The sequence below is a fragment of the Austrofundulus limnaeus genome, unplaced genomic scaffold, assembly GCF_001266775.1.
Source record: "Austrofundulus limnaeus strain Quisiro unplaced genomic scaffold, Austrofundulus_limnaeus-1.0 Scaffold213, whole genome shotgun sequence".
NCBI lineage: Eukaryota > Metazoa > Chordata > Actinopteri > Cyprinodontiformes > Rivulidae > Austrofundulus > Austrofundulus limnaeus.
The window spans coordinates 530,602-555,788 of NW_013952615.1; positions in this window are offsets into that span (position 1 = coordinate 530,602).

The following is a 25,187-nucleotide window of genomic DNA, read 5'->3' on the forward strand; positions in this document are numbered from 1 at the left end:
AAGATGTAGAACAAATTCTAAAGCTAAAGTTAGCAAAGCAAAAGCTAAAAGGTAAAATGAGCAAACCCCAAAAGCTAAACCCTTCAAAATAGATAAAAAATAACATAACAGCAACTAAAAGCTAAAATTCTAAAATTTGTAGTCAAACACTTAAACCAGGAAAAAATTAGCTAAGCGTTAACGTGAGCACAAAAGTGGCTAATGCCTAAAACAAGCATAGAAGCAGCTAAAAGCTAAAACAAGTACAATGGTAGCTAAAAACTTCAATAAGCATACAAATCTAAATTCAAACAACTTAAAGTGAATAGACAAAAGTTAAAACCAACAAAATATTAGCTAAAATTAAATTTGTCAGAACAGTAGTTTATCGCTAAAACTAGTGTAACAGCAGCAACAAGATAAGACCAATGTAACAGTAGCCAAAGGCTAAATCTAGCAGAACAGTTGACACCTCAAATTATCAGAACAAAAACCAACAGCTAAAAACAGCAAAATATTAGCTAAAAGCTACATTTGGCCAAACAACAGCTGAAAGCTAGCAGCAGAACAGCGTAACAATAGCTACTCAATAACACCAGTGTAACCACAGCTATAGCAGCTAAAAGCTAAAACCAGCAAAATAAAAGCTAATGCTAAATTTGGCAGAACAGTAGCTAAAACCAGAGTAAAAACAAATAATAAATAAAACCAGTGTTACAATGGTTATAGGCTAAATCTAGCAGAACGGTAGCTGAAATGTCAAATTATCTGAACAGTAGCTAAAAGCTAAATTTGGCAGAACAGTATAGTTAAAACTAGTTTTACAATACCTACTAGATAACACTAGTGTATGATTTAAAGGCAGAACAGTGGCTGATATCTCTAAATTTCAAAACAGTAGCTAAATGCTAAAGCCAGTGAATTAATAGCTAAAAGTTTTATTAATCTACTAGTAGCTAAATGCTAAAGCCAGTGAATTAAAAGCTAAAAGTTTAGTTTAGCTACTAGCATAACGGTGGCTAAAATCTAAAATTAGGAAAAAAAGAGCTAAAAAACTAGCTAAATATAGCTAATATATAAAAATATCAAATATGCCCAGAATGATTTTAAAGAGCTCAGTTTTTCAGGCCATTGATGCCTTTCTGTGGAAAATGTGTAAATAAAGTTAAATGTTTTAAAATTAAAATGACAAATTAAAAGTCTTAGGTGTAACCTCCTGATCAAACTGAATGTCTGTTGAATCAGTGAAACAGCTCTGCTGTGTGCTTCATGGATGCAGGTAGTTGGCCCAAAAGCATGCAGAGAAGAAGCAGGAGAACTACAGAGTGCTGACTCAGGAACAGTTTGTTCAGTTACGCTGCTACAGTGAAACTTCTGATGCAGATTAGATGCTTAGTTTCGGGAATGCATCTAATAAAAGCACAGATGGAGCTTGTGGCTGACTGGATCCGAGCCCAAACATCGACAACTTTCCACCACAAAGGGCCCAGCTGAGCCGAGCCGAGCCGTGGCAAACATAGAGTGTTCCGAGCGCAGATGTTTCGGCATGACACCGAGCGACAGCACCCGGACACTTGTTACTCAATTATTTAGGATGACACGTCAGCCATCCCACCCCAAAGGAAGATGAATAAGCTCTCAGTGATGGACCCCAGAATCATCCTTTATCTGCCGTGTCCACCAGCTGGAGTCCCAGCGCACGTGAGCCTGCACACAAAGACGAGCGCTCGGCACGCGGGAGGCCAAGCTGGCACCTGAAGTGGTGCTGTCTGAGCAGGAAAAATGTTAGGAGAGAACAGATCTACATCCAGAGCCGCAAACAAGTCCAGCATGAACAGATTGGATAATTCAGAATGACTCCAGGAGAGCTGCGATATTACATGTCGACATCATCCAAGCAATTATGTAACTGGACGTCCTCCCAAAAGATGGATTCTTAGTGAGACGCAGATTCAGACTGAGACCTCCTGATAAATGAACCCCAGCAAAAACATAAACGTGAGGAGGTGGATGATGTTTTGTGCCAGTGAGATGTCTGTCTGTTAGCAAAATATCTCATGAACTACAGAGTGGATTTGAATTCAACTGAATGTGCATCTGCAACTGTATTAACTTTTAGAGGCACGTTTTGTTTTTATTCTGGGTGAAGCTGTAAATTGTCTTATTCTGATGACCAGCTGATGGCATGAAGTATCCTACGAGTGTTGGGCGGTAAGGATTTTTTTCTAACAGATATATTATCTTTAGATAATACTGCGGGATTACTGGGGCAGGGCGTGTTGAGATAGTCCCCCATGTTCTCCTCATCGCTGCCAAACTTCCATCAACTTTCACGTCTTTTTATTTTCTTCGTCCAAGGCTTAAAGCAAGCTAAATTTAAAACTTTTTAAGACCATATGTGTTTTTTAAGACCTCTGAAAGATTGATTTAAGTCATTTTAGAACTAATTAAGACCTTATTTTTGGATTGATGAATTAAATGCTTTTTAAGACCTTTTAAGGATCTGCAGGAACCCTGTCTTCCTTTATATTTTTTGGTGCTTGGCAAATAACTATGGGTCTCGTCAGAAAGAAGGTCAGGTGGTTTATGTTTTTTTTTTGTTTGTTTGTTTTCGCTCAAGAGGACGATACTGATGGCGAATTGAGCTGTCTTTTTCCACGAGACTCCCGCGTTTAGGTTTGCCTGACGCTGCATCAAATAGGACGGTCATGTTCAGGAAAAAATGGGTTCACAGTTCGAAGTCTACTTTTGCCATTAATTGAATCAGTCTCAGAAAAAGGCATTTGGTTCCAGCTAGAATGGTTTCAATAAGTCATGTATGTATGTAGCGTCGCCATTTTTTTTAGTGTTGTTACTTTTTTACAGCGGGTAAAATAAGTATTGAACACGTCACCATTTTTCTCAGTAAATATTAGGGGTCGACCGATACATCGGCCAGCCGATATTTTTGGCCGATATTTGCGTTTTTTCCTTGTATCGGTATCGGCCGATACACTGTCCGTTCGGCCGATCCATTCTTTGGGTCAGGCGAGCGCATGTGTTCGCCCCTTCCCCCGGGGAGAGCGCAGCAGCTAATGTTGTGAGACAGAGTGCTAACAACAACAAGGGTGAGTTATGAACTATAAATGTGTTTTAACTGTCTAATTTAGCTGTTTCTGCCCTCTGTGTCGGAATATGAGGGGAGAGAGAACAGCTGTGTTTAAGTTTCTTTTCCAGACGGAGCGCTGCGACATGTTTTATTTTCACTTTCGCACCGCACTGTAATCAGAGTGTCCACGTTGTTTTTCTTTTTTAAAAATGCTGGAGCTGCTCACAGGAGGCATAGAAAAACACCTCTATTGTTCTCCCTGCTGGATTAAATAAAAAAAGCTTTTGGTCTTTTCTCGCTGAACGTTTTAGCGAGCACAGCCGTCCACCATCATGTGAACCAGAAACTGCTCACATCACATTTACTGTGACAGCAGTCGTGATGCTGGTTCTCTTCGGTGTACATTTCAAACTGTGATCTAAAGTTAACGTCAGCTGGTTTAAATACATTTTTTGCCTGGTGTTAAAAACGGGAGCAGCAGACTGAGGCAGAGATGCTGTGAGCGCTGTGTGTGTGAAGTCCTCACAAAGATAGCAAGATGTATGTGTGTCTCTTCTTTTTCTCTGTGTTGCTCTGACAGCTTTATTTAGGCTCGTTGCTGTTTTTGCATCAAAAATGCTGGGATATTAAAAAATAGTAATTTTATGTAAAAAAAAAAGTATTATTCTTATTAATATACAAATAAGAACAGAATATTTAGCACTAGATAAAAAAATAATGAATTTTTTTATTTTAATTTTTTTAAAGAAGAAATCCTGTGTGGTAGCACTTAATACAGCCTGCTTCAGAAGAGGCTTAGTTAATAAATGTTTTTTTTTAATTAAGACTTGTGTAACATTTGTTATCATTCTTATTTTTATCATGTTAATGGAGGAAGAAAAAGTAGTATCGGCTTCAAGAATCGGTCAAAAAATTTTGGCTGCACGTATCGGCGTATTAGTTAGACTGATGTTTAAAAAATCGGTATCGGTACTGGCCTTCAAAAACCTGTATCGGTCGATCTCTAGTAAATATATTACTAGAGGTGCTAATGACATGAAATTTTCACCAGATGTCGGTAACAACCCAAGTGATCCATACATACAAAGAAATCAAACCATAAATGTCCAGAAATGAAGTTATTTGTAATAATGTGGAATGGCACAGGGAGAAAGTATTGAACACATGAAGAAAGGGAGGTGTACAAAGGCATGGAAAGCCAAGACACCAGCTGAACTCTCTCAGTAATTAGAAAGCAAGCCTGCCCCTTGTCAGTGCAAGTTAATATCAGCTGGTTCAGTCCCAAATGATGGCCAGGTATCACACAAGAACCATCTGATGATGGGTAAAAGTAAAGAGCTCTCTCAAGACCTTCACAACCTTATTGTTGCAAAGCATAATGATGGCATCGGTTACAGAAGAATGTCTAAACTTCTGAAGGTTCCAGTGAGCACTGTTGGGGCCATAATTCAGAAGTGGAAAGAACATCATTTCACCATAAACCGACCACGACCAGGTGCTCCTCGCAAGATTTCTGACAGAGGAGTGAAAAGAATTATCAGAAGAGTTGTCCAAGAGCCAAGGACCACTTGTGGAGAGCTTCAGAAAGACCTGGAATTAGCAGGTACGTTTGTTTCAAAGAAAACAATAAGTAATGCACTGAACCACCATGGCCTGTATGCACGCTCACCACGCAAGACTCCACTGCTGAAGAAACAGCAAGTTGAAGCTCCTTTAAAGTTTGCTGCACAACATTTAAACAAGCCTGTGTAATACTGGGAGAATATAGTCTGGTCAGATGAGACCAACATTGAACTGTTTGGATGCCAGAATACACATCATGTTTGGAGGTCAAATGGCACTGCACATCAGCCCAAAAACACCATACCAACAGTGACGTTTGGAGGTGGGAACATCATGGTGTGGGGCTGTTTTTCAGCATATGGTACTGGCAAACTTCAAATAATTGAAGGAAGGATGAATGGAAAAATGTACAGAGACATTCTTGATAAAAATCTGCTTCCATCTACCAGGATAATGAAGATGAAACGTGGCTGGACATTTCAGCAAGACAATGAGCCCAAACACAAAGCCAAGGAAACTCTCAGTTGGTTTCAGAGAAAGAAACTAAAGCTGCTGGAATGGCCCAGCCAATCACCTGACCTGAATCCAACAGAAAATCTATGGAAAGAACTAAAGATCAGAGTTCATAGAAGAGGTCCACGAAACCTTCAAGATTTGAAGACTGTTTGTGTGGAAGAATGGGCCAAAATCACACCTGAGCAATGCATGCCACTAGTTTCTCCATACAGGAGGCATCTTGAAGCTGTCATTGACAACAAAGGCTTTTGTACAAAGTATTAGATAAATTTCAGTAAGTGTGTTCAATACTTTTTCCCTGTGCCATTCCACATTATGACAAATAACTTCATTTCTGGGCATTTATGGTTTGATTTCTTTGTATGTATGGATCACTTGGGTTGTTACCAACATCTGGTGAAAATTTCATGTCATTAGCACCTCTAGTAATATGTTTACTGAGAAAAATGGTGACGTGTTCAATACTTATTTTACCCGCTGTATGTCATTTTTCAATAATGAGATATACCACAATACCATCATACCAACCAAGCCTGATCTCGTCACACTGTATTTGGATAAAACTGGTTCAGCAAATCTTTCAAGTATTCGGTTTTAGTCTGTGCCTCCAACAGAGGGCAGCCTGAACCTGGTCCCGGAGCTTCTTGACATCAACCTTGGACTCATCTCTTCTCAAGAGTTTGCTTTACAAAAACTCAGATCATCTTATAAAAAACAAAAAAATTTCTGTTTTGGTCAAACCTCAAAATGCATTAAGACTTGCAAGATTTGTTAGAACTCAAAGTACATTCTGGGGATGACTCTCAGCTACTCCCACATCATATTTTATCTCAATAACTGTAAAATGTAGCCATCCTTTTTACTAATATCAATTGGCAGATTCTAAAACATAATCAGTTGTGGATCATCATCCACTGATTCATGAGATGTTTTGCTAACTCAGCAAAGACAAGTGGGATAAATCCACCACTAGGAGTGTAGCTGTGTTCCTCACACGTACACACTCCCTCCTGTGAACCGCGTCACGGTTAATATTTGCGATGAAGCTGTATAAACAGCCGGAGGGTTTCCATTTCAGTGGTAGAAACTCCTACATGTGCGCAGAACTCCAACAGAGCCACAGCAGCAAACTTGATTTTGTAAATTTCTTCCCCGCTTGATAATATCTCACACACCATACAAAGCAAATGGAGAAAAGAAAAAAAGGCAATTTAAATATGACAATTAAATTTAATGGGGAAAAAATGCTTTTCAAACAAAAAATGGAACCAATACAGACTAAATAAAGAATCATAGTTCAAGAGTTAATCTCACTCTGGTATGACATAAAGAAATTCATTTGGAAAAACAACAGAAAGATAATGGTGGTCTGTTGTTTTACACCAGATTCTTGACGTAGCCTGGGCTTGAACCTGCAGCTTCAAACTGCAACACTGACTGCCAAGCCACGTGCCACGTTTTGATGAATTCCGTCCTGCTCACATAAAACCTAATAATCTGTGTTTAAATGTCAAAAACAAAGTATTGCATCGCAAAACAGCCAACAAAAAGAACCTGTGACAAATGACGAGCAGATCCACACAAAGTACAACATTCAGAAGCCTAATACCAATAAATCAAGAAGATATATTAATACAATGCATTTACAGGGCGTTGTGTAATCTAGCAGTTTCATATCATATTACAGGAGATTTTCATGTTAATATATAAAAAATATACAGGGAAATGTATGATAATGGGCAATGTTTACTGTACATGCTAAAAAAAATCAAACCTGTTTTTAAATCTCTTTCATGGTGGCTGATGTGTTGATTGGGGGTTCAAACATTTCCAACCCCTTGTTTGATTGATGTATCTGATGATTAACATCATCATGTTTGTTCGCAATGTCTCTGATCTAAATAACAGGTTCTGAGCAAAATATACCTAAATGTGCCATAATACCCTTTTCAATGACGACTACTGTATATGAAACCATTTTAGCTCAGCTATTTGTTTATGTTTGTTTATCAAAAACATTTAAGTGAATTATCACTCATGTAGGAGTTTTTAAGACTTAGGAGATGAAACTAGCAAGAGTCCACAGTTTGCAACAAGTGAGTCGTTTCTCCTTACGAGCAGAATGAAGCTTTGTGGTTAGGCCTGCGTAATAAACCCTCCTGCTCCTGGAGTCACAGGGCTTGTAATTCTCAGAGGCACTCAAACGGGGTCGCTAATGGCCTTCTCATCACCTCGGCTCAGTAATCCTGAGAGAGGCGGCTTCATGCTGGCCATGGGCCTCCCAAAACTTGACACCCAGCCCTCCCATTGGGATTTGGATGCAGACTGCAGAGCCAGCAGCCTGATTGGGTTTGTCAATCTGGGAATGTTTTCCCCCCACTCCGTTTAATTTTGTGTTAAATCTTAAACTCTGGCACGGTGACTTTAAAGGGCAGAGAAGTCCCTTTTTTTTAGGATAAGTTCAAGTTTATGAGATTAAATTTCCAGGGGACCTCCCACACACTAAATATCGTCCTCTGTCCAAAAAATAAATAAATAAATAAAAACTGGACAGATATGCAAGCCTGCACTACGTCTGGTCCAACCTCGACCAAATGTCCTCATTCTGCATTCTCCTCATTTTTCTTCCTCTAAACTGTTTCAGCCCTCCTCCCCTTACAGCAAAACACAGTGGAGAGCAGATAACTTGTAAAACAGCGCTTTGGAACAGGGATTATCGTCCAAATTTAAGGATGGGGAACGGACATACAGGGCTCTAATCAATACAAGTGGAGATAGACTAAGGAAGCTGGAGATGGACCAGAGAGAGAGATATGGAGGAAGATAAATGCTAGAGACCACCAATGCTCAGCAATCAGGCCGAACATGACAGCTTGTAGACCCAACCAATTATTTACCCCAGCCAAATCAATAGAAGTCTCTCCGATAGATAGCCATCAGTTGCACTGTGTGGCGCACATTCACAGCAGACAGCTCGAGCACACACAGAGCACTCCGCAAACAGGCCGAGAGGAAGAGTGGCAGCACTTTGTTATCAGACTTCCTTAGATATGAGACACAAATCGTCTAATTATTGAAAATCTACGCTGGAGGAAGAGAAAAAATAAAAATAAAACAAGAACGTCAAACTACAGCAAGCGTGAAATTGCATCACAGGAGCACAGACGACTTCCACACCGTCTTTTTTAATGACTTTGAGGCTTCAGTGACAGGCGGAGGAGGTGTTGTGGCGGCGAGTCGATGTCTGCGACCACAAGGGTCGGACCCCGCCACCGCAGGAGCCACCTTCCTCCTCCAGAGACCCACTGGGATGGTATCACAGAAAGCCTCGTCACAAATGAGGCTGCAACACACGTTACCTCGTAGGTGATTTAAAAAAGAAGGCATGGCTCGGTCCGCAGATAAACGAGCCTCTGGGGACTTGTTTAGGAATGTGAGGAGCGTCTCAGTCAGCAGATTGTTAGGCTGCACTTTCACCGCGGCATGTCTGAACCCCTTACCTGCACCGTGCAACCATCGTCCACCCCCCGCTGCCTTTCAACACCTAGTCCACAAGCCCAGATTCAGGTTCTCAGCTCTGGATGCCACTGAGCCGGGGGCGGGGATTGTAATTCAGCTCACATGTTACCCATTTGTGTGGCTGTTAGCCATTGTTCTTGGCCCGTTGTTGAAGTTAAACGCCCCTGGCTCAAGGGCTCGGCAACAGAAACGGTGCCTTGCGATGAATTCCCTTGTGGCCTGTGCCAAGTAGCCCAAAGCTATCTACTCTCCACAGTCCCAGTTCTTCCTTTTTTTCCCCCCTCAGCTGTTTGTGGCAGAAACTGTATTCCATTTTTTACTCACCGTTTCAATAACCAGATCTTCACAGCAATGAGTCGTCATCATTACACCACATTCTACTCCATTATTTCTTGACTCTGTTCCCCTCGCTTGCTTCAAGTGACTCACGTGGACTCTTTTCTTAAGACAAGGTCCTTTACTTTCCTCAAAGTCAAATTAGTGCTGATAATAAAAAAGTAGCTCCACAGCAATAAAACAGACTGGAGCAGTTTTATCATAATTATTGTCAATCATTGGCGTGGTCATTATATCTGGACACTCAGGGCTGTGGGCTCAGGTGTTTTTTTTATGGCAGAGCCCTTGTGCAGGTGTCAAAATAAAACTCTAATGCCATTAGACACTCAAAATAAAATAGAGAAACAATTCAAGACTTTTTGGACAATTACTCGTAAACGCTGTTCACCGATTAGTCATACCTCAAATCAGACACACACACATACAGTACAACCTTGTGAAAATGTGTTTTTCATTTTCTGTGCAATTTGCTTTGTATTTTTCATGTCTTTTGTATTCTACTTTTTATTTCTCATCTTTTATTGACGCTGTGCAAAAATGTTTCTAAATTCCTTGAATTTCCCCTGGGATTTATAAAGTATTCACCTACCTACCGTACCTACCTACTGATGCAACTGTGTTTAAATTCCTTTTTGTGTCTCAAAGTCAGAGATATTTTGAAGTCTGTAATAACAAACACTGCAGGACACGGTTCATCTGCTTCTCATCAGCTCTGGCCTACTGATTTGGTTTGGAACCAGTTTGTTCAGATTTATACGATCAAGTTGGTTTCCACTTTGTGGTATTTTCAAATTAAGAGTCTTGGTTGAAGTCAGGTTAAGGTGCAAAGAGAAGGTTTTGGAGAGAACACAAAAACTGAATTACTCGTAGTTCAGAGTTAATAAAATCTTTGAATTTTATGATCCCGTCACGGATGCTAAGACCTAAAGCACAGAGCAAAGGATTACCCTGACGATAAAGTGATGCAATAAAGGAAGATGAAAGAGACACTATAAAGTGATGAACTATTGAAATAGAAATTAGCATCTACAATAAAAGTTATATTCGATTCACTGAAGATTTAAAATGTATTTTAGATTCCATTTGTTGGATGGCGGATGAGTTTATCCCCTAATAGGAGGTTTTTTCTGATTTCATTTCATGGAACTACACAGAGTTATATCTACTTCCTAATGTTTGATAAAGAAGGGATATTATGTATTTTCCAGGCAAATAGTTCAATTTTATTCCACAATAAAGTAACTATGTTACCTTCAGTTGGTATGAAAATGCTGTAAATATCATAATCCTTGTAAAGTTGACTTTGCAAGGATTTTTACTTTACTTTACTTTACTTTACTTTACTTTCCTCTCTCTTTAAGAACCTACTACCATTTCAGACACTCCCACTTCAGCACGTCTTCAAACAATGCTTCATGTCATTTACAACCTTTTGTAGGAGTGTTGGATTTTATCATCGATACAGAAGCAACATTTTGGCTGTGTCCAAAACGACAGGCCGGGTCCTCCGGAGGACCCAGACTACCCGGTTGCGGCGGGCCGGGTCCTTGGTAGACCGGAAAAAAAGAGGCTGTGAATTTGGACGGTCTAGCCTCCCTTCCTTACCCTGGCATACGTCTTGTCACCTAGCAACTGTGACGACACTAAACAAACAAACTTAAATCAAAACTAGAAAATTATCAATACATTAGCATTATTAATATCACAAAACTATAAAATTAACTTAAAAGTATCATTTGAAGAACTAATTGACCCGCTGTAGGTTCAAGTTTATTTCGCGTTTTTATGACAAAAAAATAATATTTAAAAACATGTCCATACAAATGATAAAAGTATTAGAATTACAACCGCTAATTTTTTTAATTTTTATATCGCCATATTTTTATTTAAATGTATTTTTTTCTCTCGCTTCGCCCGCCATTACTAGCATAAAAAAATCTCCGGTCGGGCTGCAATGCATTATGGGATATGCTGGGCCGGGAAGGATCCATCAGACCAGTCCTTCGATTCGGGCCAAGGGAAGGTCGTATTTGTCGGCCGCATCGGAGGAGTCTTCGGTTTTGGACGKCCTTCGTCGYGGYGCTGTGACGTATGCGGCCGACRAATTCGRCCTTCGGAGGACCCGGCTTGCCGTTTTGGACACAGCCTTAATAATATTGGTTTTGGAAAATGGCAGCTCAGGATACAGTTGATCCTTACTTCAATGATCCCACGTCGGACCCGGAAACTAAGTTTTGTGAAGAACCGGAGTGAGGTTTCAGCTCAGTAATATATCTCTCACTCACCCTCTCATACATATATGTCAATGTTAAGATACTTTTGAGAGGAAACTATAAATATAAATTATTATGAATCAATGTTTTGTAATGAAATCAGTGATTTGTAGAGAAATATTTCTCCTGCTGCTAGTATGGTGGAGCTGTGGGGGAGGGGTGCTCTGTGAGGCGGGAGCTTGGCTGCAGACTCCAGGGAGGAGCTTTAGATAAATAGGCGGAGCTTTGTATCAGACAGCATTCAGGCAGCTCCACATGGCCACAGGAGATACAAGGATTTCTCAAACATGCATGAATGAGTCAAATCAAGACTGGATATGTTTGTGATGAGGGGATGACTTTACAACATGATATAAATCTCAAAAAAGTTGATTTTGCATAAAACCACCCCTTTAACTAAAGAAAAAAGAGCAAATAAAAGTTAAAATATAAATGCACTGATGTTTCTTCAGTTTGTCTTGTTTTCTCAAACAAACAAACATTAACAGCTCTGATTTCGCTCCTTAAACTCAAAGCTTCTGTTTTTTCGGTGGCAGCAGACGGTTGGAGCAGACAGATGGAAACAGGGAAATATGTGCACTTAATCGATGGAGGTTTGACGGGGGGGCAGGGCAGCGTAGGAAAGGTGAGGAGCGACAGCATTATCCGGGGGGTCGGGGTGAGCGTGTCGAACAGTGCCAGAATCACAGACACATCTGCTGTTCATCTCCAATGTTTCCAATAAGCTTTAAATGTTTCCTGAAGCTCTGTGAATCTGCTCTGAGCTGCCAAGATACTAACGCATTGGGAGGGGGGGAGGGGGTGGAATGACAAGTGCAGCCCCTCACCTGTTTTTCTTCAAACTACCAAAATGTAAGCAAAAAAGGAGAAGAAAAAGCAGGAGAAAAGGTACTTGGACACATCTCTGCGTTAAGAAAGGCAAATAAGTGGCCTTTAATGTGCTCGGTGAGTCAGACAGAGAGGCAAATGCCAAGCAGCCACAAGAGCACACAGCTGCTTCCAGCGAGTGTTGACAGCTATCTTTATAGGAATTAAATATTGCTCTGAACCCCGCCCTGTGCAACCGGCGCACACCTGTGACTCAGATCACTCAGGCTCAGGCTCCGTGACGTTAAATCAACACCTTGGCTGTTTGGGCCGCACCAACCTGCGCAGTCCCACACAAACACTCGCACACCTTCAGAAGACGGATGCGTTGACACCCACCAACCCCCACAATCCCGTCTACGTATGCACTCAGAGCAGCTTATATCCTCTGGCGGTGAGTTTGCCCGCAGCCAGCTGGTACTGTCATGTCTGATAGACTGGAACAGAGACGAGACTGGGAGCGGGGGGAGGGAGGGAGGGGAGGCAAGCTGGGAAAAGATCTACAGCAGAATGGATCACTAAGACCCGGTCTGTCTTGTCTGGATGCGTGCGTTAATGATTGGGGGGAAAAAGTGTATCAAAGCCTGGCAACTCATTACAAAGTCTCAAATGGGTCCGCAGGGAGGGTTCTCCATCCCAGTCCTGCAATGTGTCTCCACTCTCATCTCCGTTTCAAACAATCAATGCAAACTAAACAAGATCACACGAGTGATAAGTACCGCAAGGGCTACTCGCAACCAAAACCCGTCCGGTTTATGTAACCGTGTCTGATTTTCAAAAGTCTGAGTGAAGATTTAAGAGCTTCAAACTCGGCCAATAAACACAGACTGATGTGCTTTTTTATGTGACGAAAGCAGTTGTTGTTTTTTAAGAAAATTTTATTAACAATTTTGCACAAACGGTACAGGTGGCGGCTGTGATTTGGATTAAAATGGCATTCCCCAAAGACACAGTCTCTATAATTAGACCAACAAGCAGATGCAGCGTCCTGAATCCAACATCACGTGTCAAACAGGAACTATAAAAGTGCCAAACGAGGACTTACAAAACCATGTTCTCTACATGAAACACTCCAGTGGAGTCGTGAATCTTAACAATAAGCAACACGCTTGGAAGAAATCAGACCCTTTCTACACTCTGTTTATCTTCTTAAACTAATGTTGGTTTTGTGTTTAAATAGGTTTTTCGTACTCACAACCTAAAGAACTGAGATAATCTTCAGTTACCACTGATCAAAATATAGAGAAATAGTGTTTTTAGTGGGTTTTTTGTCAGGATGAAATGAACTAATGCAGTAAAAAAAATGGTAAAAGCTGCATATTTGTTTGTTTTTAATGATAAAGTGATCTGGAGCACATCAGTAACGTCCCAAACTCTGAAACATTTTGCAATTCTCACACAAAATATTTGTATTTTGAGCTGAAAATCTCTTTTTTTGAAAAAAACAAAAAAACAAACTAAAAGTACCATTAATAGGGTCTTAATGTGGTACACTGGATCTTTCAAAGTTCGCTTCTACTAATATCTTACCTGCTGTAGATAGCTCTATGGTGTCAGTTTAGAGAAATATCCTCACTCAATAGGATCAAAATGGATTGCTGCCATCTTAAAACATCTCACTAACAAATCTCTCACAGTGGCTCATGATAACGCTATTTTATATTCACTTACCCTTTTAACCAAGTGGGCATCACAGCAGCAGCTAGCTGTAACACTTCGGAGTAACAGTGTAATTTAACTGAACATAATTAAAAGGTTTGAACTGCTGTAAATTCTAATTTTTATCCCAGTAATTTTAATAGAAAGACATTTTATGTTTTTGTTTTGTTTAAACCGGCCTCGTCAATCATGGTCACTAAGAGTTACCTGCAACAGGTAGGATATTTATTGCTCGTAACCTCTTAGAAAAAATACTCTAAGTTCTTTTACCAAATAAGATGCTTGATTCAGACCGGCTAAGTTTGTTTATTTGTAAGGAAAATGGCTTTTAGAGAAGAAATTTGAGTTTGTGTGAATTCCAAGAATAAGTCTCTACTTAAAAATGCAAACTCAAAAAAAAAGTTTATTTTGTATTGCATGATAGTATGTAATCAGTCGTAGATATAACTCATACTGATATGGTTTTATTACAGGGAGAAACATCTTAGTTTCATTAACAGATTGAGAAATTCCACAAGTCCTCCAAGATTTGTAAAAACGATTAAAAAATTATGCAATTTAAAAAAAAACAAGCAAACTTTTTATGCCAACTCTCCTATTACTGAAATTACCTAAACCATTACCCTTTCCCTCCACAGAAAATGTGTGCCGTGTATTCAGAAGTCATTGTTATTGTAACACGATCCCTATAATAAAAAGAACCACCTGATTCCACATGTTCTCTTTAGCATAACCCCCCAGTAAGCTGTGACATTTGGACGCGACATTGTGAAAAGCTCACAGTGGCAGCCTGGCGAGGAGCCCTCAGAGATTAAAATCCACGCAGGGAACCATCGCCTGTTGCATGTTTTATTCACCACCATTCTGTGCATTACCATACATATTTATAGAGATAACTGCATTTACATGCACACGCACACACATTCACAAACCTGCGCGACCGAAGTTCAGCCTCTCCCCGAGGGCTGCGGCTGTCGGTTTAGACCTTCACAGTGGTTACTGTTCGCGCGTGCCTCGTGGCGCACACACAGATGTCCTTTTTGTGCGAGTGTGTGTGATTGAGACTGACTGATAGACGGTGGCTGCGGGGCAGGAGCGCGTTGAGTCATTTGCGGGCGTTGGGAGGTGGATGAATGGTTGGACGGAGGGGAAACGGGTGGAAAGATTCTTAGCTGGGGAGGGAGGGGTGGGAGAGATGAAGTCAGGTGGAGGTAGACCGTCGATCTGCCACTCAGACTCATGGGAAAGTGGTTACCAACTGATGCTGGAGGGCACAGTGTCTGAGGCAGGAAATAATGTGGGAAAGAGAGAAGATCAGGTTGAAGTTGAAACAACCCAGTCTCACTCCCAAGGCGTCACATATTGACGCTCTTTTCCAAGGTTCCCTCTGCGTTGACGAGATGGGGCAGAATCCGTTGTCATAATTTCAGAAAGTGTAGAAAATAAACCAAAACTACCATCCCAAAGCCTAAAATTACCTTTATTCACTCTAGACATGCTGTCCATGACCCTACTACCTAAAATTAACCATTCTCTCATCTCTGCTCCTCAGCTTAAGAAAATGTGTCCAGAGCCGCAAAATGTCCTACAAATGGGATTATCAAATGGTGTCCCGTGGGCCACTTTGAGTTCATTAAAGGGGGTTTTTACGTCCGGTTATCAGCCAAAACACCAATAATATCGGATAGTCATATCGGTTGAAATGTTTATATCGAGTATAACGAGTGTATCCCTGCTAAAAATACATACAGAATGTTAACGTTTATTATTTCTACACTTTAGGACAAAACAAAAGATCATATTCATGTAAAAAAAAAGCTTTATAGTTCATTCCAAACTGACTTATGCAAGTATATTTTTTCTTCTAGTCTTAAATATCTTTAAAGGGAGAGTCTGCTGGGAGAGAAAGATCATACTCTAAGGCTGGAAGCTGGATTATTTAAGTGGTCGACAGGCTACTAGCATCATCCAATCAACATTTTTTTTACTCTTTGTTTTGGTAGTAATGGTCATATTATTTGCTAACAAATTGACAGGAAAACTGCTAAAGTTAGCCTTTTCTGTTGTGAGTATAAAAACCAAAATAGTTAACCTCAAAGAGCCTCTACAGAGGTACCAAAGAGCCATATATGGCCCCTGAGCCACAGATTGCAGACCCCTGGTCTAGACTTATTTAGATTTTAGACGACAAGCTAACGGCTAATTACTTATCAATGCTCCTTTCCTGTGAGGGTCGTTAGGGGCTTTGTTGGCCTGGTTTACCACAGAGATGTTTTAGTCATGTTCATCTCCATCTTCTGATGCTTATCCATGGTTAGTTCATGGAGGCAACAGGTCCAGGAGAGAAACCCAGACAACCCAAACCCCAGCGATACTTGAGAGCCCAACCTGAGGTCCTCCCAGGTCAGAGAGGATACATAATATACACAGCAAGTTCTGGGTGTTCCCTGGGGCATCCTATCAGTGGGAAATGCCCAGAACACTATTAAAGGGAGGATCCAGGGGTCATCCAGGTGCCTGAACAACCTCAACTGGGTCTTGTCAATGTAGAGGAGCAGCTACTACTCCAAATCCCTCCAGGATAAATGAACTTCTCGAACTATCTCCAAGGAAGAGTCCTGCTTCTCATTGGGGAAAACTCATTTAGATTGTTTGTTTCCAAATATCTTGATGTTTCTGTCACCGTCCAGAGATCATGACCACAGGTGAGGTTAGGAACTGGCCAATAAACAGAGCCGGAATGGCACAGAACAAAAAAGTATCTTCTCTGTCCAAAATATCTACATCGCTGTTCCTCCTTTGAATCTAAGTGGACGTCTTAAGTTTTGATTTGAAGAGGTCACTTTATAACATCTTGTGTAATAAGAAACTGATGGTGGAGGTGCAAATGTTAAGTCATGTTTTTGTTTTTTTAAACTGTGCTGCTTAAACTAAACTATTTCTCCAAATGGAGTTTATTCAAAAAGCTACTTTCAAATATTAATTGTTCATAACCTTACCACAGAACCCTACTTAAAAAAAGACCTAAACTATCCTTTTTAAATATTTAGCTCAGCAGGGGATTGGAGTAACTTGAGATGCTGCTGCTTTGTTAATAATTCTGCCTCGCGTGTTGGTTTCGGGGCGCGCTAATCCGAGAGAATCACTGAAACACATATTGAGATGCATCCGGAGATAGCAGAAATCTGTTAGGCGACGAGCGAATCGGTAATTCCAGCGGAATCGCAGATAAGCTGAGAGGCATACAAAGAGGGAAGAGAAAAGGAGTATGGAGAAGATGAAATGGGTGAGCGTGTGGAATGTATTACCATGAATCCACTATCAAATCAACAAGTGTTGTTGTTTGGCTGAACGCATCCGCGTCACGCTGGGACTCAGGTTTGATACGGGTGTAACTGCCGTCTTGTAGGGGGGGAAAAAAGAATCTGCTCAATTCTCGTGATCCCATCAGCCCTAGATTCTGTCTTTTTGTGCCCCCCCCCCTAAGCCGCTCGACTATTTGCTCCAAGACTTAAAATGGAGGGATTTTACCTTTCCTCTCCCACTGTGCCGGCTCCATTTCCAACCCTGTGTATGCAGAGGCCAACTATCAGCAAGGAGATATAAGCTGCTGTAGAAGTCAGAGGTCAAGTTCTGATATTATTTTGCTGCTAATGGCTCCATGAGTTAGAGGTCCTTTAATACCCCTGAAAATGACTGCTCAGACGGTGTGTGTGTTCAGAACTTTCTGCAGGCTCCTTCCAAAGCTGCAATGCACACACTCTTATTGTTTGACCGTTCATTAGCACTTCTGCCAGGTTTTCATGCCAGTTCTGACCTTTACCTGATCGCTCCTCTTTGGTCCTTCGCTTTTACAAAAAAAAAAAAAAAAAGCACCAACATTCTGATGATGTAATATTGTAATAAAGAAATGTCATTTTATGGCATTTAGTCAAAGCGAGAACGTTTGAGGTGGGGGGGGGGATAAAACACAGGCAAATATAAATTCAGCTGGCATTCATCAAAATTACATTAGTTTCAGTCAAACCCAGTGTGAATTCAGAAGACGAACACTGAGAGGCTTGTAAATATTACTCCACTGTAATTCCAATCTGGCCACAGGTGCAGCTTCATGCATTTATTAAAAGGCAAGTTTGAATTTTCAAACTTTTGAATGCCAGGGTGTTCTGATGCCAGCCTGCACGTTCACTTAATTTCTCACGCCTGCTGCCTCAATAAGTAATAAATTACTTTAAAAGGAGGATTGTCCACTCTTTTATTTGTTAAGAAGAAATGGTATATTGTACTTTAAGTATACTGTTTGGGTCAGTGTAAAATCTGGCAGCTTTTATCACTTATTAAACCAAAATTAATCTTCGAATAATGAACAGTTATCCGAACTGTGATTTTGTGCAGTAAACGAAAATGAAAAAAACTGAAAAATGATTCGCTCACTTTCAATTGTTTTTGTTGCCTGACCCGTGAGTTCACTCTGTCCTGCTTAAAATATATAAAACACAATGTGTTCAAAGAAAATCATAATTTAATAAATTAAAATTGAGCACTTGTTTTCGGGGTTTTTTTTTTACTGCACAAAATCAGAAATCGAAAATGGTTTGTTAGTCAAATTTTAGTTTTTGGTTTAACAAAAAATTAGTTAATTAATCAATTAATTAAAACAAAAAAAATAAAAATGTACTCTTTTTTTGTGTCAAAGAAAAACAACTGCCTGAATGAACCTGTTTGTTTACATGTTCTTATGATTCTTTTTTAACGCGAAACAGTTAACTATTGGTGTAAGAACCTGCAACTAGTTGCACCAAATTGCTAATTTTTTGCACAAAAATAAATGTTTAGCACTAAACATTGATTTGTAAGCATATATTTTACATTTCGACAATTGTATAAGACAAAAATAAAAAAAAATACAAATATTTTTTCTGTTTTGGGTATAACGCTCCAGGTAAAACACGTTTCTACGACCGTGTGAATAAGGTCGATGAACTCATGGATGTTCCTCGGTTTGATTCTTCATACCAAGATCATCCGAGATGTTGCCCAAATTAAACACAAATGTTTCCTTACAGTAGTTTTGTGTTTTGCCCGCCTTTAAAGAGAGGACCACCATTAACTTCCTATTTTTAGATGCTGCAGCTCTGCCAAGCTGGTATCACTGCAAATGTATAATTGATGAGCTGTGATTCATCTCTTTTGCTTTAAACACTCATGCATGCACTGTCCTTCATCCAGGTGTCATTTTTTGTGCAAGTTGTTTTCCATTTGAATAAAAACTTGATTAGTGAAAAAAAAATTGGTGGAGAAAACAGAAACACCACGAAGCACAGATCATTGACCAAAGGATCAATTTAGCATTTAAAACTAATTTGAAAAAAGGACAGATAAATTAGCTATTAGGTTAATTTAATGCGGTGAAAGTACCGTTCCAAAAGATTTATTCTCATTTGGACATAAATTATTGATGAATTACCGTGCTTTTTAATGTTGCCTTTTAAAGTGGAACACAGTTGGGAACAATCTATAACATTTTTTGTGCTTTAAATGTCATAAAATGAGAATAAAGGGTAAGTTCAAATGTCCATGTAAAACAGTGGTTTGCAGGAGAGAGGTTTACACAGGTTTTAAATTGAGGTAAAGAGGGTTTTTCCAACTAAGTGACAAGAAAAGTCTTGGTTTGTGTAATCATGAATCCAGTATCAGGCTTACATAAGAATGAAAAAATATGAATCTTGCCAAATGATGCTGCTGCAATTACAATATTTTTCAGAATATGTTGGAAAAAAGGAGTCTTTTGTATGCATTTTGAGACTTCCCAATCAAAGGCTTGACAAACTTTGGAGGTAGAGATCTCATAACAACATTCTCACAACGAGAAACACTCTGAACTTTTGCCTTGGCAGACGGCACACAAGACTAAACAAGAAACCAAAGTTTGTCTTGGTTTTTCTTCTGTAAGGACATTTGTTGCTTCCTCTGAGCGTGGTCTTGTTGAAAGACGGGGTCGAACATGCAGACGTTGGATGCCTCCAATATAAAGCTGTATTGACAGTTTCCTGAAGTCGTCTACAGCCACCGACCGTTCTGGCTGCTGCTAACTACTGGGACTCTTCACATACTTCAGTCATGAAGACAGTGAATGTTTCATGTATTTTGTGAGACGTTAAACGTAATTTGTCATTTATATAACGTCAAACATATCTTGCTTGTGAAATTGTACTTTTCGTTTATAAAGTTTGAAACGATGCGTCCTTTGTGCATGCTGCTTTCCAATGCTAACTAGTTAGCATCTAGCTTATAATTGAGACTAAGCGTTGTCTTTTTGTTCAGCCTCGCCATTCGAGTTGAGGAAGCCACGGGACGGGCGGCTACAGTCAGAGGAGCTTCTCCCGTTACATTTGGACTTTAAAGTAGTTTTTGTTCAAGTGATTGTGTTTTGGTGGTTATATGTGGTTACGTCTTGTCTATCAAAAATATTATTTCTTTTTCATTGAGCTGAAGAAAAAAATAACATATATTTACTCACACTCACAGGCATAAAGTGTGCAGTGTATGAGTATTATTTACAGACAAAATATCACACATTTTTGTATCAATAGTTAGTTTTAGCACTGAATGAGCAGTAACAGCAGCTTCAGCGCCTCCATGTTAATTATACCACTTACTAACAACATTACTGCTTACTTTACATTGAAGACACCGCTCACAGAGCAGGGACACAAGTTACAGTAGAAAATCACTTACAACCGATCCAACGAGGACCGAGTGGAGCCACACTTAGCAATGGATAAACGCCTTATAAGATCACTTAAAGTTTTCATGTGGTTTGTTCAATTCGTTACAAACACAAATCAAAACAAATGTGTCCATTAACTTGTCAAGCACTGCTTTTCAATACGATGGGTAAAAACTGCGAAACATTATATTTCTGCTTCATTACCGATAATTGTTTTCTTCCTCCTACACCTAACCAGAGTTTGTTTTTAGTAGTTTCATAGTTGCGATTACTCATAAACTGTTTGAATTCTTTTCATTTTGATTAGTTTGTTCTGTTCCTTTTTTTATTTTGGCGGTGTTTACGAGAAGCACTGACCTCCCAGTCTAATAGCACCTTACAAACAAAAAGACGTATTGAATTGTTTTGTTTTCGACACGGTACTGTATACTTGAGCGTAAACGGCCCCTGAGACCACCGCACAAAACATGCCATCTAACCCCTCCTGTGATAATAAAACAACTTTTCTTTGGGGGAAAAAAAAGGAGAGAGAAACACCAATCCCACTTTTTCCTCACCTTCTGTAACCGCCATCCACTTGCCCTACCTTGCTTGATTTACGGTTGCCAAGGCTACCACTCCATTATGGGCCTAATAGCTGGCACAGAACAATGCAAGTCATAATTTTGACAAATCTCTGTATGGCTTGCTAGAAAATCACTGTCATCATAATTGTGATTACACGTGTATGCCGCAGCACGAGCACGTTCGTGGGCACCTGGTGTGTATTTTTTAAATGGTCTGCTTCTGACAGCACAGACAAAGAGGGCAGGATAAGAAACATACTGAAATCTGTTCCTTACAGCTTTTTTTTCCCTCTCTTTCTTTTACCATCCACACTGTTTGGAAGGTAATTTACATGAAGAACGAGACGAGGGGTGGAGGTATGTAGGACGCCAAAATATAAGGCTGATTTCATGCCAGATTTCAACATCTAACGTTGATAAATGACGGAGCTACAGCTGGTTTTTGTCAAACTTGGAAAATAACGTTTTCAGTAATCTAATGCGATATGACAACACATGTGCTGTGAATGACTCAGCTTCTACCACATTAAATTCCAGCCCAATATCTGTAGGTTTGACTGAGTTTTGGCCATATTTGTGTTTGATTTGGTTGCTGTTTTCAGCAGTTGGTTACATTAAAATCTGTTCTGTACAAAGGTTTTGCCTTCGGCCGATAAACATATGGAAAAGTGTCACTGAGTGGAGAAAAATATATGTTTAAGGAAGGGCAAGAGTTCATGTTTCCGTTATTTAATCTGTCTGCAAAACATTTCCATTAGATGATTCAGCACTGTGTGATGAGATTCTACTTCTCCCTGGAAATATTTGACACTGACTTATGAAAGATCTCGATAAGAATCTTTTTCAACACTCTGCATGCAGCGTCTGGACAGGGACATCTAACAGGTGTCTCTGTACAATCAGAGTTTAGATGAAATAAAACACCCTGACAGAGCAGTTATTTCTTTATAAAAGTGCTTTTAGAACTTTTCGGTGGCGTACAAAGCCTATACAGATGAAATAATAGAGTATAGAAAAAGCTTGCGCAGAACAATGCGAGTCACATTTTTTTGATGAATTTCTGTATGGCTTGCTGGGAAATCCTGTCATCGTAATTGTGATTGCATGCGTGTACCGCAGCGTGAGCATGTAGTCGAGCACCTGGTGTGTATATTTTAAATGGCCCTGCCTCTGACAGCACTGACAAAGAGCACAGAACAAGAACCATAAAGAAATCTGTTCTCTGCAGCCTTTTCTTCGATTCCCACTGTTGAGAGGGCGATTTCATTTCTTATTTACTTTATTTCTCATTCAGGCAGTGGGAGGTTGACACACGGGTACAAGAGAAACATTCTGCATGACTATGAGCATCCACGGTGCAGGCTAGGGATGTGGATTTTAACCGACTGACTCCTTTAAACACACTTGTGGTCAGTGTTGACAAACAGCTCAATCTTTGTCTGATCTCATAAAACTTTTTGCCTGAAGGCATTTGGTTTTTCCACGTGGGCGTAGAAGGAGCTTCGTTCTTGGTCCATAGTTATAAAACTGACTTCCTGTTCATGGCAACCTTGAGCCTTGGTCATTCCTAAATTGTTCGGTAATATTCTAACCAACTTCCTGCCATCTGAAGGTAACAGATGAGTATTGGTGGGACCAAGAAGTGCTGTCCCACAAATTATATTTATGATGAGTAATAAGAAACTACTAATGGGTTTGAAGTCTAAAGGCCTCTAAGAACACAACTTTTTGAAAGTTTTTGGTGTATTCATTAGTAGTGGGTTTGTTGATAATCTGATTTTGTCTACATTTTATATGCAACACCAACATTATTTTTCAAAATAAAGCGAAAAAGTCAGTAAGGCAGAGTCTCAAAATCAATTGTATTTATTTAAAAGCAGAAATCTTCCTCTACATCATGCCATGTGCAATGTAATGTATTTTTCATTGTGTTGATGTTATATTTATATTTTTGTTATATAGATTCTTTTTTCAATTTTGCTCAGTCTTTTTTCTTAAACTACTGTGTCTAGTAGAAGACAGTAATTATTTTTTTTATTTTTTATACTGTTACATTGTTTTACATTGTTGTACAAAATATTATTTTGTCTGAAATGTTTTCCTGTGTTTTATCTTAATTTACTAAATAAAAATAAAATCACAAATTTCGGCAAAACTACATTTGTATTTACTTGGTATTGGATCGATACCAAAACTCCTATAATTACCCACCCCTAGTATTTATGTATTTGAGCCTTTGTATATAATTTTGACTAGGGATATCTCAACCATATATTAATATTGGATATCGATCTGATATTAGCCAAAAAAGAATATCTGATTATATCGACATGCATCTCCAATATTTTCACTCCGATACAAGATGTCCATTCCAGTAGATGGCTCCAAATTTCTATCAAACAGCACTTGGAACTCGGATAAATAACTAAAGTGACCTTTAATAGTTATTATACACTTTAAAAGTAGATGTTTTATTGGATTTATTGAAGTAATTTTCAGGTCCTCTATTTTATTATACAATATTCTTATTTTCATGTTAAAAAACTGGTTTTGGTTAATAACAAATGGGACCAGTCTTTCATACAAATTGTTGTTGACTATTGTTTACTGTTTGACCTCAAGACTATTTAAAGATTCCACACTAAATAAAAGTAATACAAGTATGTAGGATTTATTCTGATATCGCATCGAGTCAATATCTGTATCAGCCAATACTCAAGGCAGCAATAACGCTATCATATCGGAAGCAAAAAAGTGTTATCGGGATACCCCTAGTTTCTACGGAAGAGCATTGCATTCACCAAAAAAAAAGTTAGACACCTGATCTCATAATTACGAGATAAGATGTCATAATTACGAGAAAAGATGTCATAATTATGAGATAGGATGTCATACTTACAAGATCAGGATCTCATAATTATGAGATAAGATGTCATAATTATGAGATAAGATGTCATAACTACAAGATCAGGATCTCATAATTATGAGATAAGATGTCATAATTACAAGAGATGTCATAATTATGAGATAAGATGTCATAATTATGAGATCCTGATCTCCTGTGGATTTTGAGCAGGTAACGGTCCTGGACGTGTATGTGTGTAATGCAGAATGCACGAGTGCCCAGAACAAGCTGTATAATGTTAATTCACCAGAGTTAAATAAAGTTGTGACCCAGGCTTGAAACAGGAGGACGTGTGTGCTCTTTGTGTACTTACAGGATGTAATTTAAGCATTTCAGATGCATTAGCTATTATAGCCATAGCATCCTGTACTGTAGGAAGAGAGCGACTTCCAGTATGTCAGTGGGCTTTTCACTTGAACAACCCCAAGGAAGTGTGTAATGTCGACATACTATCATCCACACAGCATCATACCATCTCTGTAATGTTTTGTTTGGACTGTATTGAATCGGACTCTTATTTTGAAATATCCAGAACCCGGAAGCACCACTACCAGCTAAATGACTCTGTTATTTGTGCCAAATCTGCCGAAGCTGGATTGAACAGAACACTCTAAACAGTGTGCAGGTGGATTGATTAATAAATCTGTAGATACAACACCATCCACATTAAGTAAACTCAATATTTCCCAATTTTTCATACATAGGGAGAAATAAAAGCATATAAAAGTGATAGTGCAGTCATTGTTTACTTTTCCTGTAATGTAAATCAGCTGAACATCTCGTAATTATGACATCTTATCTCGTAATAACGAGATCAGGATCTCGTAATTATGACATCTTATTTCATATTTATGAGAACTTTTCTCGTAATTATGAGATAATATCTCATAATTATAAGATCCTGATCTTGTAATTATGAGATCAGGAGTCCTATTTTTTTATTTGGTGAATGCAATGCATTTCCATAAGTTTCAACCTTGTGTGGATTAGAGAAAAATTTGCTTACCCAATTCTTGTTTATAATCGGCCTATAATTGAAAAACTTTATACGATGTATAATCATCCCTCCGTAGAATAAAGTTTTACAAATAAGTTACAGCGGGTAAAATAGTATTGAACACGTCACCATTTTTCTCAGTAAATATATTACTAGAGGTGCTAATGACATGAAATTTTCACCAGATGT